The 13,846-nt window shown below is 39.3% G+C and overlaps 1 long non-coding RNA gene across 1 annotated transcript in view; it reads left to right on the top strand.

The window, feature by feature from the left end:
- LOC108698028 overlaps window positions 1-6,297 on the top strand; it is a 108,891-nt gene extending 102,594 nt beyond the window's left edge. Inside the window, exon 3 of the long non-coding RNA XR_001932540.2 lies at window positions 5,825-6,297. This is a non-coding gene — a long non-coding RNA (uncharacterized LOC108698028). The remainder of the gene's footprint in view (window positions 1-5,824) is intronic.
- The last annotated feature ends 7,549 nt before the right edge of the window (window positions 6,298-13,846 follow it).

Genomic DNA, 13,846 nt, shown 5'->3' with positions numbered 1-13,846 from the left:
CCCCACCATAAGTTATTCATGATCTTGGATAAAACTAAGAGCTTTGCTGGAAAGTTCCCCAAGTACAATTTGTACAAGACTATCTGTCCACTTAAAAATTGAGGACAAATATAATGAAACTATCTGCAAGATCATCTTCATGAACCATCGCAGCCTCTCACCTATACAATGGCCACAAACATAAATTAGCTATTTGCTGAGAAATATCTTCCCTTTTTATCTTCTGAAAACATATTTGTCCTGTGTTTCACCTTCATGCTTCAAGCAAAATATGGAGTTTTATATGACTCTATTATTTGCTAACTCAACTGGATCAAACGTGTCTCTCCCCGAGGCATGTTCCCCACAACCCAATAAAGGGATCATAAAAATGTCTTCTTCTTCCATCTGACATTGACACGGGGCTTCCATCTAGAACTTTTTCCCGCAAATGTCATATTTTCTCCCTGTTTTATTGCCATTTTATTCTAGCGAGTAAAAGAGCAATATGCAATATGGGGCTAGGTTTCTGCAAAGGCACAAAGTAAGCTTTGGCATGGGACTCAAAGACAAAGAGAAAGGTGATGAAAGGATTATTTTTTTTATTCCAGGGGATCAGCCTGCGGGTCAAACAAGCTAAAGCCATACAAGTGACCATACACACTATAGTCATCTTTTCTATTGTTCTGTTATTTGGGCAATTGAACTGCATGGAGTGAAGAGGTTCTGTAGCTCTTATTCACTTTCTTATCTGTCATATCACCATGGACTTGTTGACATGAACTCACCAATACAGGTTTGGACTGGGATTCAAACTAGCCATCCACCGGCCCTGTTGGTCACCCTCATTTTTGAATACCAGGCTTGGAAGCAAGTTTTGGTTGCATAAAAACCAGGTGTACTGCCAGCCCAACAGTCCACATAAGGGCTATCAAATAGCCAATCACGGCCCTTATTGGGCATCCCCAGAGAACCTGAACGCAGTCAGAGCGTTAACACAAATAAACAATAAGGGTCAGGGCACATGATCAGATTCGTGGAGAATAGTCGCCTGGCGACAAATCTCCTCTTTTTTGGGGGGACTAATCTCCCCGAACTGCCTCCCGTCGGCTAGAATGTAAATTGCCGAAGGGATGGCACTCGGGGCTATTCATTTTCCAAAGTCACCCAACGTTACCTCATGTGGAAACTCCGGGCGACTTCAGAAAACAAATTGCTCTAAATGTGGAATCCCACCGTCGATATACATTTTAGCCGGCGGGAAGGCAGGGGAGGCAGTTCGGGGAGATTAATCAACCCAAACAAGAGGAGATTTGTTGCCAGGCGACTAATCTCGCCAAATCCGCCTGTGTGACCTGACCCTAAGGGGCACACTTTTGCACCTCTTAGCACTATTGTGATTGCATCAGGGTTCACAGTAAAGATACCTATATTTTCTTCTGATTTAATCAGTAATGGCTTTATTATCTATTCTGCTTTTATGTCCCCTACAGAAATAGTGATTGTAGGCACTAGATAGGTGCTTGATATATAGGGTCAGAAATTTCCTACAGAAATAGGAAAGTACTGGTTAGGTAACATATATATTGTATTTTGCAAAAGACTTGGGGGAAATTTACTAAAGTGCGAAGTGGCTAACGCTGACATAATTTCGCTAGCGAAGGAGATAGACTCTGGCGCAACTTCGCATTCTAACGAAAGCCAAATTTTCGCTCTGGCGAAAGAGCGTTACTACGCAAATTCACTTAGTTTTTTATTTTACTGACTATCGCCAGACTTGCCTTCACCACCTCAGACCAGGCAAAGTGCAATGGAGTAGATAGGAGTTACTTGAAATTTTCTTGAAAATTTTTCTAAGTCCCAAAAAACGCTGGCGTCTTTACCTTTTTTCATGGCGATAGGTTTCAAAAGAGTGAATTTTTTTTTTAGGGTACCCTGCTTCCCCCCAACATTTCCTAACACATAAACTATACACTGGGCTCATGTGTAGGGAAATATAACAACTCTATTTTCTTTTATTAAAGGGATACTGTCATGGGAAAATATTTTTTTTTCAAAATGAATCAGTTAATAGTGCTACTCCAGCAGAGTTCTGCTCTGAAATCCATTTCTCAAAAGAGCAAACAGATTTTTTTATATTCAATTTTGAAATCTGACATGGGGCTAGACATTTTGTCAATTTCCCAGCTGCCCCTGGTCATGTGACTTGTGCCTGCCCTTTAGGAGAGAAATGCTTTCTGGCAGGCTGCTGTTTTTCCTTCTCAATGTAACTGAATGTGTCTCAGTGAGACATGGGTTTTTACTATCAAGTGCTGTTCTTAGATCTACCAGGCAGCTATCTTGTGTTAAGCTGGCCATAGACGCAAAGATCCGATCGTACGAATCAACGTACGATCGGACTTTCCCATCTCCCGACCCTCCACTAACCATTCAGATCAAAGTCTTTACCATTCCGATCAAATAAGAACAGATCACCCAATGTTCTGCCCCTGACAGCAATCGTACGATACTTATGTCTGATAACACTAGTGAGAGTCTCCCTCTGAAAATCGTACGATCGGCAATACACGCAGAGATATTATCGGCAGGCGACAGAAATTTTCTAACCTGTCCGATCGACCAAACGACCGATCTCCGACGGACAAAAAATGTCGGGACTCTCCACACATGGTCCGAAAATCGTACGAATCCACGATTCGTACGATCGGATCTTTGCGTCTATGGCCAGCTTAAGGTAACTGCTATCTGGTTACCGTCTCATTGTTCTTTTGTTTGGCTGCCGGGGGGAAATGGAGGGGGTGATATCACTCCAACTTGCAGTACAGCAGTAAAGAGTGATTGAAGTTTATCAGAGCACAAGTCACATGACTTGGGGCAGCTGGGAAATTGACAAAATGTCTAGCCCCATGTCAGATTTCAAAATTGAATATAAAATTCTCTTTTGAGAAATGGATTTCAGTGCAGAATTCTGCTGGAGCAGCACTATTAACTGATTCATTTTGAAAACATTTTTTCCCCATGACAGTATCCCTTTCAGGTTCCCTGGGCTTGTGTAGTGTAATATTTTTGTTGAAAAAATATTTGTCCACTGAAATTTAAGTTCCCACCGTATGCAAATTAGCCCACGATAGCGCAACTTTGCTATGCTTGCTGAATCAATGCAACTTCACAACCGTTCTGCGCTGACAACGAGACTTTGTAACCTAGTGAATTAGCGTTGCCTGAGCGAAGCTTGCCTGGCGAAGCCGTCGCTGGCGAATTTTCACCGGTTAGTGAATTTGCCCCAAGGGGTGGTAGAAGGGTTACTGTACAGTACAATTATATGGTATCATTAAAGAGGTGCCTAGTAAATGTATCCACCACTGCATAATGAAACTGTCTTGTTCCTGGATTATTCCAATGGAGATATTTTAACTTATAAATATACGAGCAGATAATATATTAGAATAACAAATACAGTCTTTTCTTTTTTTCCAGATATTGTTATGGCCTTATAATTGTGTTCATATTTTTCTTGGCTCACCGGTCTAACAACAGAGATCGTTAAGTGGACTGTAAATATTTCCCAATATGGAAATGGCACCCTAGGATTTATAATTACTAAATGCAAGATAACTGCTTCCTAAATGTTCCTGGTCTTTAAACAGCTTAATTTATAATTTAAGAAGCTGACAAGTCCCCCGGCTTCTTTATTTTATCTTGTCTGGAATAATTGAAGAGTAAGTTAGTGAAACCCTTTATTTTTCATTAGCCTTAAATTCAAGTACAATTAATGTGCCCAATTTGATTATAAACTGCACAAATTAAACAATAAAGAGCTGTCTAATGAGAAATTAATTATGGGGAACAGAAGAGGCGCTGGGCTGGATAAAAGTAATAAGTTACGGCCTATGGCAGGAACTGTCAGGCTTTAAAAGAGACAAAGAGTTTTTGCCTCAATCTGGAACTGTGCTGATAGGGCTCCTTACAGATCAGTAGATCCAGAAGCCATAACAGGGCTGTAATTGAAACTACCAAAATCAATAGCGCTGACAACCTTAATTAAATTAAATATGTCTCTGATGGGCTCAAACAGCAAGGCAGCGGACCACTTGACCCTTTCCCTGAGCTCAGCTTGATATAATGCAGTAGGCCGCTTGATGGATTTCACCCCTGAGGACAGTTTGAGCACACAAGCTATGCGAAAATTGCTGGAAGACTGATCAGCTCTGCCTTGTAACTAACGTATTTGCCATGTAGCGTACGGCTGAGATCACTTCTTTTTCTTCTTTAGCAGTAGGGCTTTCACTAGAAAAGAAAAAAATATTCCAGTTAACAGGAGTGTAAATAAAAGATCTAAGGGGTTGTTTACAAACGATATGGCAAAGTGCAGTTTCCGTCATAATTGCCCTATTTTTTCCATAACGCAGCGCTCTTCCTAGAATTCCAACCAAATTGAATTTAATTGTGATTACGTATGTAAACAAAATCGCATACGGGACACGTTTATTAGTTAATTGTGAGCTAAGTGGAATTTGCGAAAAGAAGGGGACTTTTAACAGTAAATCAAGGACGGATGTCTAGTCTGGTACAGAGGAAGCAGACCCTGTGGCTGCAGGGGTCCCAGGAGGTAGAGGGGGCCCCATGAGGACTTAATTCATGAGCAATTTCACATATACCTGTATTGTTAAAACAGGTCAACCTCTGGATATGTTGGAGGCCCTTATATTGATTTGCTGCTTGGGGCCCAGTATCATCTAGTCATGCTGCTGTCTGGCACCCTACTGTCAAAGTACAATTTCCAGCCCCTGGCTATAAGTGGTTGCCCTATAGTTGGTAGATCATAGGTTGGACATCCGTAATGTAAATACTAAGAATATCAGTAATAATGTGTACTTTAAGCTGCTTGCATTCCATAGAGTATAATGGGAATCTACATAAAGAAAGGGTAGAGATGGCCCTAGTGTACGTGGGACCCAGTCAAGGGGGAATTTCAGGGGGGAATGTTTAATTACTGCCTTTCCATGTTATTATAGAAGGTTGACAATATCTAGAGCCATATTTTAAACAAAAGGGGTGTTACCAAATGTTGACCTAGAAAGGAAGTCCTGAACCCAAAATGTCCAAGTGGTTTGCTTCCATTTGGCATATTCATATTTAAGTCATTGGATATTCCTCAGAAGATCAGAAAGACTGGAAGGTTAGTAGAATCCAGTGATTGTTCTAGTACACACTGTTTCAATTTAAAGGAACAGTAACACCAAAAAGTGTTTTAAAGTAATACAAATATAATGTACTGTTGCCCTGCACTGGTAAAACTGTTCTTTTTGCTTCAGAAACACTACTATAGTTCATATAAACAAGCTGCTGTGGAGCAATGGTGGAAATTGAAAAATGGCTATATCGCACAGGTTAAGAAATGAATCACAGATAACACCATTAAACAGACAGAGCTTATCTGCTATCTGCTATGTAACCTGAGCCTTTTCTCCTTTGAATGGCTGCTCCCATTGCAACACAGCAGCTTATTTATATAAACTATAATAGTGTTTCTGAAGCAAACACAACAGTTTTACCAGTGCAGGGCAACACTGCATTATATTTTCATTACTTTAAAATACTTTTCTTTTTTTACGTTACCTTTCCTGAAAAGGACAGTAGAAAATTCTGCTGAATGCCAGAGCATTTTAATATTAATCCAGTTTGCTACATAGAAACCATTGCTCCTATGGTTTGCTGTTTGTCCAAAGTACATTTTGTTTACAAAAATCGCATAAGGACAGAAACCACTCCCTATAGCGGAGGTCTAGACACCTGCGCTTCTGTTCTACACTTATTATATGTGTATATGTTTATTATATTACAGATTTGTCTCATATCCATTGTTGGGGGAATTCTCATATACCTGAAGCAAGACAAGCAACATGGACGCTGCCTTTCACGTGCAGGAATGCTAATATGCAAATATTGTGAATTATAACCCATGGTTTCATATTTTAAATGTTAAACTTTAATGCAATATTCAATTAATTAAAAATCCCATTTGTGATTGCGTGCATGCAATAACAATTATGTTATGCTTAGGCAGTGACCGCAGTGCAAGGCAGGTGACTCTTTAATTAAAGGGATAATATGCTTCCAAATCTTCAAAGATCTCAGGTCTGCTTGTGAAAGGAAACCATGCAATCAGCCCAAGACTGCCTTGGGCACTGGAAAGATGACGTGAACTCCACTCCTTCCCTATCCTGGCCTATCTCATTGGTTTCTTCTTTCATACTCCTTAGTTCAGAGCAGGCATTCACATTGCATATATACAGTACTCTCAGCACTTAATATACTAAAAATATTGCATTCAATATTTCAGATTTGTAAATTACTGGTTATTATAACATAATAGTTTCTGGGCACCAGATTATAAATTTAATTTGCATTGTAGCACCATGCCATAAGTGCATAGTGCAGGGTTAGTATTTGCACGAAATTTGTTGAATAGAGCAATTATTGTACATTTTGGGGCAGAAAGTTTTCAGAACACTTACTACACTTGGGAGTTCTTCCTGAGAAAAGTGTTAATAATTTGACACATGCAGATTCATTTTTCACTTCGTCAGAATATACTTGACAGCTTTGAGCAGTTGCCCCATCACATAATAAACACATAATAAACTGCAGGGCTTACCTAAATGGTCCTACTAAACCCATATCTGTTAAATAATAGATTTTTAGTCCAAACTGCATATGAAAGTCCAGTCTTTGGCAAAGAGTACAGATTTAGGAAAATATTGGACTGATTATGTCAATATCAAGAAGAGCTAATGCATATCCACCCAAAATCTCACCCTAACTGACCCTCGAGCTGGCCTTTCAGGTGTATCAAGGAGAGAAAATTGCCACCTTCCCCAATTATCACCTTAACTGGCCTTCAGGCTAAGCCCCTCTGCAACAGTTCCAAGCCCCACAGTTGGACAACCACTAGACTCTAACACCTAAGGGCTCCTAACAAGAACTACCAGAAACTTGGAAACAAATATCTGTAAAGTTCCCAAGTTCCCAATTGCTTAAAGGGATCCTGTCATCAAAAAACATGTTTTTTTTCAAAACTCATCAGTTAATAGATCTACTCCAGCAGACTTCTGCACTGAAATCAATTTTTTCAAAAGAGCAAACAGAGTTTTGTATTCAATTTTGAAATCTGACATGGGGCTAGACATTTTGTCAATTCCCCAGCTGCCCCTGGTCATGTGACTTGTGCCTGCACTGTAGGAGAGAAATGCTTTCTGGCAGGCTGCTGTTTTTCCTTCTCAATGTAACTGAATGTGTCTCAGTGGGACATGGGTTTTTACTATTGAGTGTTGTTCTTAGATCTACCAGGCAGCTGTTATCTTGTGTTAGGGATCTGTTATCTGGTTACCTTCCCATTGTTCTTTTGTTTGGCTGCTGGGGGGAAAAAGGGAGGGGGTGATATCACTCAAACTTGCAGTACAGCAGTAAAGAGTGATTGAAGTTTATCAGAGCACAAGTCACATGACTTGGGGCAGCTGGGAAATTGACAATATGTCTAGCCCCATGTCAGATTTCAAAATTGAATATAAAAAAATCTGTTTGCTCTTTTGAGAAATGGATTTCAGTGCAGAATTCTGCTGGAGCAGCACTATTAACTGATTCATTTTGAAAAACATTTTTTTTCCCATGACAGTATCCCTTTAAGTTGAGGGTTGTTGAAGCAGTTGAACATGAAGTAATGCAAATGTTGTGCAGCTATTAAACTATCCTTGGTTTATCTCACTTTCCCCAAAATAATTTCTTTATCCTCCCACAAAAGGTCATGGAACTATGTCAGGTCTGAGCTACCAAACACATTTCAAGAATATTTTGGATGAAGTTCTTTATAAACATGGAAAGTAAAGGTTGGGTGGCTGTCAAAATCAAGTGGGAAAACAATAATACTTTAATTAAAGTTTAATAAAGATCTACAACGGCCAAAATCTGCAAACCAGCCAGTTAATGCCTTATTAATTGGTCTTTCTGTACGCCAAGGGTTGAACAGGATGACAATCAACTTTTTTCATGCTCCCCAACTATTACTATCTATGTTCCAAGGGTCCATTGGTTCTTTTACATAAGCCAATCCAGGCTGAATCTTTATTGTCGTAGTAATAATTATAGCTAGCATAGCTAGCATAGGAGATGTGAGATGTGAGTTCTTTCCATTATGGGGATTGGTTCTTTTGATACAGATCTAAACTAAGGAACTAAAAAGTTTATTTGCCATTGGAAAATATAAATGAACAACCTTATAAACATTGATAAATCTTGGTGATAAAGTGTTGAGTCTAGTGCTAACATCCTAGTGAAGTTAGGAGCACCCACAAATAGAATTATGTTGTTATTTGGTTGATGACATCTACACCAAATGAACAATGCTGATCATTTCTATTGGGGCAGCCAATTTCCTATACAGCACATTACCTTTCTGTTGCAAGTAAGCACTGTATATAGTAAACAGAAGAGACATATAGCTGTTGTGTGGACTTCACAAGGCCAACGCAGTAATAACACCTCTAGGATTTCAGAATGTTGATGTCAGCATTAACAAACTGTTGCTTAATTATAAGCCTGTCAAAGATCACAGGCGAGGATTATTGAGTCAAATGCCTTTCAAGAGCTAAACCTGTTGCTGTGACAACTCCAGCCGAGAAAAAGGATTGTTGGAGGCAGACTAACTGTGGGCTTTCCATACCAAAGGAGTTTAAATCATCCAAATCTGTGGCTGCCTAGCAAATACTTTAATCACTGTAAACACACAGAAGAAAAGAACAAAGTAGTGGCACGGTACAATTATTGTATTATCCCAAATTGATTCACACCAATCGCTTTCCTCTGTGACAAGCGATACAAAACTATTATGGGCAAAGAATTCCCCTTTGTATTGGCGGAAGCTGGAATGTATGATACCCTTGAAAAAGATGTACCCCAGTTTTAGGTATTTTTCCTTTTATTTTTAATTAGAATAAATGTGAGGAAGGAAGTTGATAGTATGCATGTTCTTTCTCCGCATATTGGCACTTGAACAGGAGATTGCCTGTTTTGGAGAAGACATCCACCATAGGCTGTCACACAATAGCACCTTTACTTTACTTTCATTATTTAATATAACATTGCAGATTGTAAGCTCTATGATGCAGGGACCTCTTTTAAAACATGCCAATATGCAGTAGACAATAAAACAGAGGCCCTGTCCAGTAGAGTTTAGAGCAGTGGTCACAACAAGTGGCCCAGGAGCAACATGTTGCTCACAACCCCTTGGAAGTTACTCCCAGTGGCCTCCAAGCAGGTATTTATTTTTTGCTTGGAGCAAAGTTTTGGTTGCATAAAAAAAACAGATACCAAAAATAGCCTCCTGTAGGCTGCCAGTCCACATAGGAGCTAACAATTAGCCAATCACAGCCAATGAGTCTCCCAGGAACATTTTTAATGCTTGTGCTGCTCCCCATCTCTGTTTAATTTCGAATGTAGCTCAAGTGGATCCTTGTTTTACAGTACAGGTGAACTTTTCAGGTTGATACTGAGGGTGCATTTACATAGGCTTTTGAGTGTCCCAGGCACACGCTGAAGAATATATCTTTGCCCTATTAGAAAATTTCTGGAATTAGAATTATAAAATTTCAGTATTGAAAAGAACAATGTTGGTACTTGGGCATTGGATGTGGTAATGTGTGAGTAGGAGACACGAGGATTGATGGAAGATCATAATATAGGGTTATGGATATACATGAAGAAACATGTATGAAGTCTTGATGAAGTAGCAATGCCATTTTAGAGGCAACTAGACAGATATGTCATTTGTATAAGGATTTCACTTTGTGCGTCAGGAAACAGAAAGCTTGATACACGTGGAATCTGGAACTACTAGCAGTAGACATTTTATTTTGACACCTGGGGTTCTATCGGGCTTTAAAGGTGGGAACAATTAGGTCAATTTTGAAAATAGGGCAAAGTTTGGTGAAGGAAATTTAGGAAACCTGGCAGTATAAGTGGCATCTCAATTAAAAGCAAAAGTTAATCATTCAGGGTGCACCCAAAAAAAGGAGCGCATATTTTACCCAGACTATGCAAATGCAAAGCCAAAACAGTTTCCATGACGCCAGCCTTACTGGGTGTGAATGTGTCCTCAGCACTTTATTGTGTAAACGCATATAAACAGCGCTGAGCACCAAAGGGAGCCTGTTATAATAAAATTGTTATTTAAAGACTGCCATTGTTTATATCGTTTAGCTCTGGGCGAGTGTTTATATGAAAGCTGTTACCAGACAAAGCCTGAACCCTAATGAACTACAGTGGGACATAATAAGGCCATAAGCTATCCACAATGATCAGCAAAACCTCAGAGTCAGAGTGAATACATTAAAGGGATACTGTCATGGGAAAAATTTGTTTTTTCAAAATTCATCAGTTAATAGCGCTGCTCCAGCTGAATTCTGCACTGAATCCGTTTCTCAAAGAAAAAACAGATTTTTTTTATATATTTAATTTTGAAATCGGACATTGGGCTTGACATATTGTCAGTTACCCAGCTGCCCTAGTCATGTGACTTGTGCTCTGATAAACTTCAGTCACTCTTTACTGCTGTACTGCAAGTTGGCGTGATATCACCTCCTCCCTTCCCCCCCAGCAGCCTAACAATGGAACAATGGGAAGGTAACCAGATAACAGCTCCTTAACACAAGATAACAGCTGCCTGGTAGATCTAAGAACAACACTCAATAATAAAATCCAGGTCCCACTGGGACACATTCAGTTACATTGAGTAGGAGAAACAACAGCCTGCCAGAAAGCAGTTCCATTCTAAAGTGCTGGCTCTTTCTGAAAGCACATGACCAGGCAAAATGACCTGAGATGGCTGCCTACACACCAATATTACAACTAAAAAAAATACACTTGCTGGTTCAGGAATTCAATTTTATATTGTAGAGTGAATTATTTGCAGTGTAAACAGTGTAATTTAGAAATAAAGACGATATGACTATATCTGAGCCTATGAGTAAGGGCCCCTATAGGCATGAAACGTGTTAGGCCATTTTTTACTATGTCCAAATAAATATTTTTGATAATCTTGACTGTTTTTGGAGGGACTCACAACTATTTTTGCCCTTTCTTGGATATGCACCTGTGGACTGGGGTGAACTGTGAGTATATCCCCCCCCCCACACAACTTTTGCTTGTTAGCACAACCTATTGGAATCTTTTTGAATGTGGTAGTACATACATTTTTTTCCTGGCTTCTGTTCTTTTTGTTTTGTTATAACTCTACTAAAGGGCAAGTTCTGAAAAACCTGTTAGGGGATATTAGAATATTTCTAGAAGCCTAGATGAATGCCAGCTAGGATGAGATTTTAGTTTTTTATTTTCGCTTTAGTTATCGCGCTATGATTAATATGAAGTATTTTGAAGTACAGTACCTACAAGATTCAAAAAGATCCAATCACTGCCCAAGTGTGTTCGTGTTGTAGGACAGGGACTGATGTTGAACAAGAGCTTTGGAATATGTCTGTGCTCTGAATGAAATATAAAAATAATAACAGTTATAATGTCTTTTGTTTTCTTAGCAATTTTCTTTTTAAATTGCCACAGTATTTTAAAATAAAAGCAACAAAAGCCTAGTGCCCTCTTGAACCTATCATGGCAAGATGTGATCAGCCGTCATGTAAAGAATCTCCTTTTCCAAACCACCTTTTTTGTTCTTTGTTTAATCTTCAAAGGCAGGAATTAGTCAGCAACCAATTATTACACACAATGCGAATTTTGGCTTAACCGCTGCTTATTATCGTGACCTGCATGTTGCTGCTGCTGAGTTTGTTTTGTTTCTTAGATCTTCCTTATTGTTTATCTTAAAAGACGCCCAGCATGGCTATTGGAAGAATCATGGATAAAGATACATGAAATGGGTAGTTATTTTCACTGGTCAAGGGATATATAAATATAACATGGAAGAAAAGCATTCATTTCTTAGCTTTCCCCTAAATGACTATCCTTGCACTGGTGGTAAACAGCTTGGAAACATGCAGATTAGATTGTACAATTGTATTTCTTTTCTAGTACCATTACAGTTAATAGCACAAGTTTTGGAAAATGTTCCATTGAAATATTTCTTACCCTCTCGCTTTCTAGCTTTACAGATGTCTCTCGTTCTAGCTGATCCCCAGTCACTGGTTCACGATCCACCCCCTGTGATGTTGCTACCATTGACTTCAAAGCAGAGGACTCAACTTTTAATTGCTGGCCTGGAGGCAATCTTGCAAGCACAAAGTTACAAACCTACTGCAAACCTAGAGCTGCTGCTATGTGGGCTAACAAACGGCAGATCACAGCCCTTATTTGACTGCCACCAGGAAATTGTTGCACAACAAGCACTCCAAACACTTTGTACATTAAGGGTAAAGGCACACAATGCTATTTGGGGGAGATTAGTCGCCCAGTGACAAATCACCTCTTCTTCGGGCGACTAATCTCCCCGCAATGCCTTGGCGCCTGCTAGAATCTAAATTGCCAGCAGGATGGAGCTTCGATAGATTCGTTTTCCGAAGTCCCAAAGATTCCTTGTGAGGCAACTTCAGATGACGAAGCGCTCCAAGTGCCATCCCGCCGGTTTCTAGCCAACGGCAGTTCGGGGAGATTAGTCGCCTGAAGAGGAGGCGATTCGTCGCTGGGTGACTAATCTCCCCAAATCTCCACATGTGTCTCTGCCCTTAAATGGGAATGACAACGCAATAAATGGCAATATAGATTATTACAAGTAACATTCTATTTTCTGCAAAAATGACTACCAGGTTCTGAAAATGTTCTACTCAATCTATGATCTCTTCGTGGGTTTCAGGGGTGACTATATGAAACATCCTGCATCCCCCAAATGTAACATCCCATAATGGGTAGTCATACACAAACCATTACACTTTATGTCCCCTTTATTAATATGAATGATTTTGAATGTTCCTTCTGCAACTGAATATGAGATCTGTTTTCTCCTAATCACAAGAGAGGCTTGTAATCTTCTCACATAAGCCCACATAAGGATTTTAGTACGTAGTATATGTATATCAAACTGATCATATCAACCACAAATTTAACTTCTCCCAACAGTTGCCCCAAAATCGACAGCCAGTCTACGTAATAGAGCTTTTCTTAAACTCCCTGTTATTGTGTTTCCCTTTTCTATTTCATCAAGTCTTTATTGGCAGAGCAAGGCCTTATAAATGCTTTTATAAAAGGAAAAATTAAAGTTTGTCACTTGAGTCTACCTATCTTTCATTGGAACATAATATTTGGAGATTGGCTCCTCGTTAACAACCCAAATATCAGCAAAATAAATAACTACTGATAACGTTGCTAATTCATTGATCTCCATTTTTAGAATCAAATTTGAAGCTGGAATGACTATTTGAAACACATTATGTAGGAACAATCAATTCTGCATCCACTGATTGTCCCATTCCAAACCAATGTTACACCAACAGAGAGTGACTTAAATTTGCTGGTTTTCAATCAATATAAATGATTTAGTTGATCAAATCCATCTTTACTGATCATTTATCTCTATCTCTCTCTCTCTCCCGGCGAATTTTTGAGGCAGTTCCATAAATGTATTTGCCAGCGGCGAAACGTGGAAATTCGCTGCGAATTTGCGCCTGGTGAATTTATTCGACCCTCACAACCCATAGACTGTGCACAATTTTTGCCACATGCTGACAAATTATCATTGAGCTTATTTCTGCAGTTCGCTTATGCCTGGGTTTAGGTAAAGTACAAGTTCATAATATGGTGATAAAATTCTTATCTCTATAATGTCATGATTTTAATAAAATCCAGCCATCAGTGTGAGTAATGTCTTCTG

The sequence above is a fragment of the Xenopus laevis genome, chromosome 1L, assembly GCF_017654675.1.
Source record: "Xenopus laevis strain J_2021 chromosome 1L, Xenopus_laevis_v10.1, whole genome shotgun sequence".
Lineage (NCBI taxonomy): Eukaryota > Metazoa > Chordata > Amphibia > Anura > Pipidae > Xenopus > Xenopus laevis.
The sequence above is the reverse complement of the archived record's forward strand: the minus strand, read 5'-3'. Positions and strand labels throughout refer to the sequence as shown.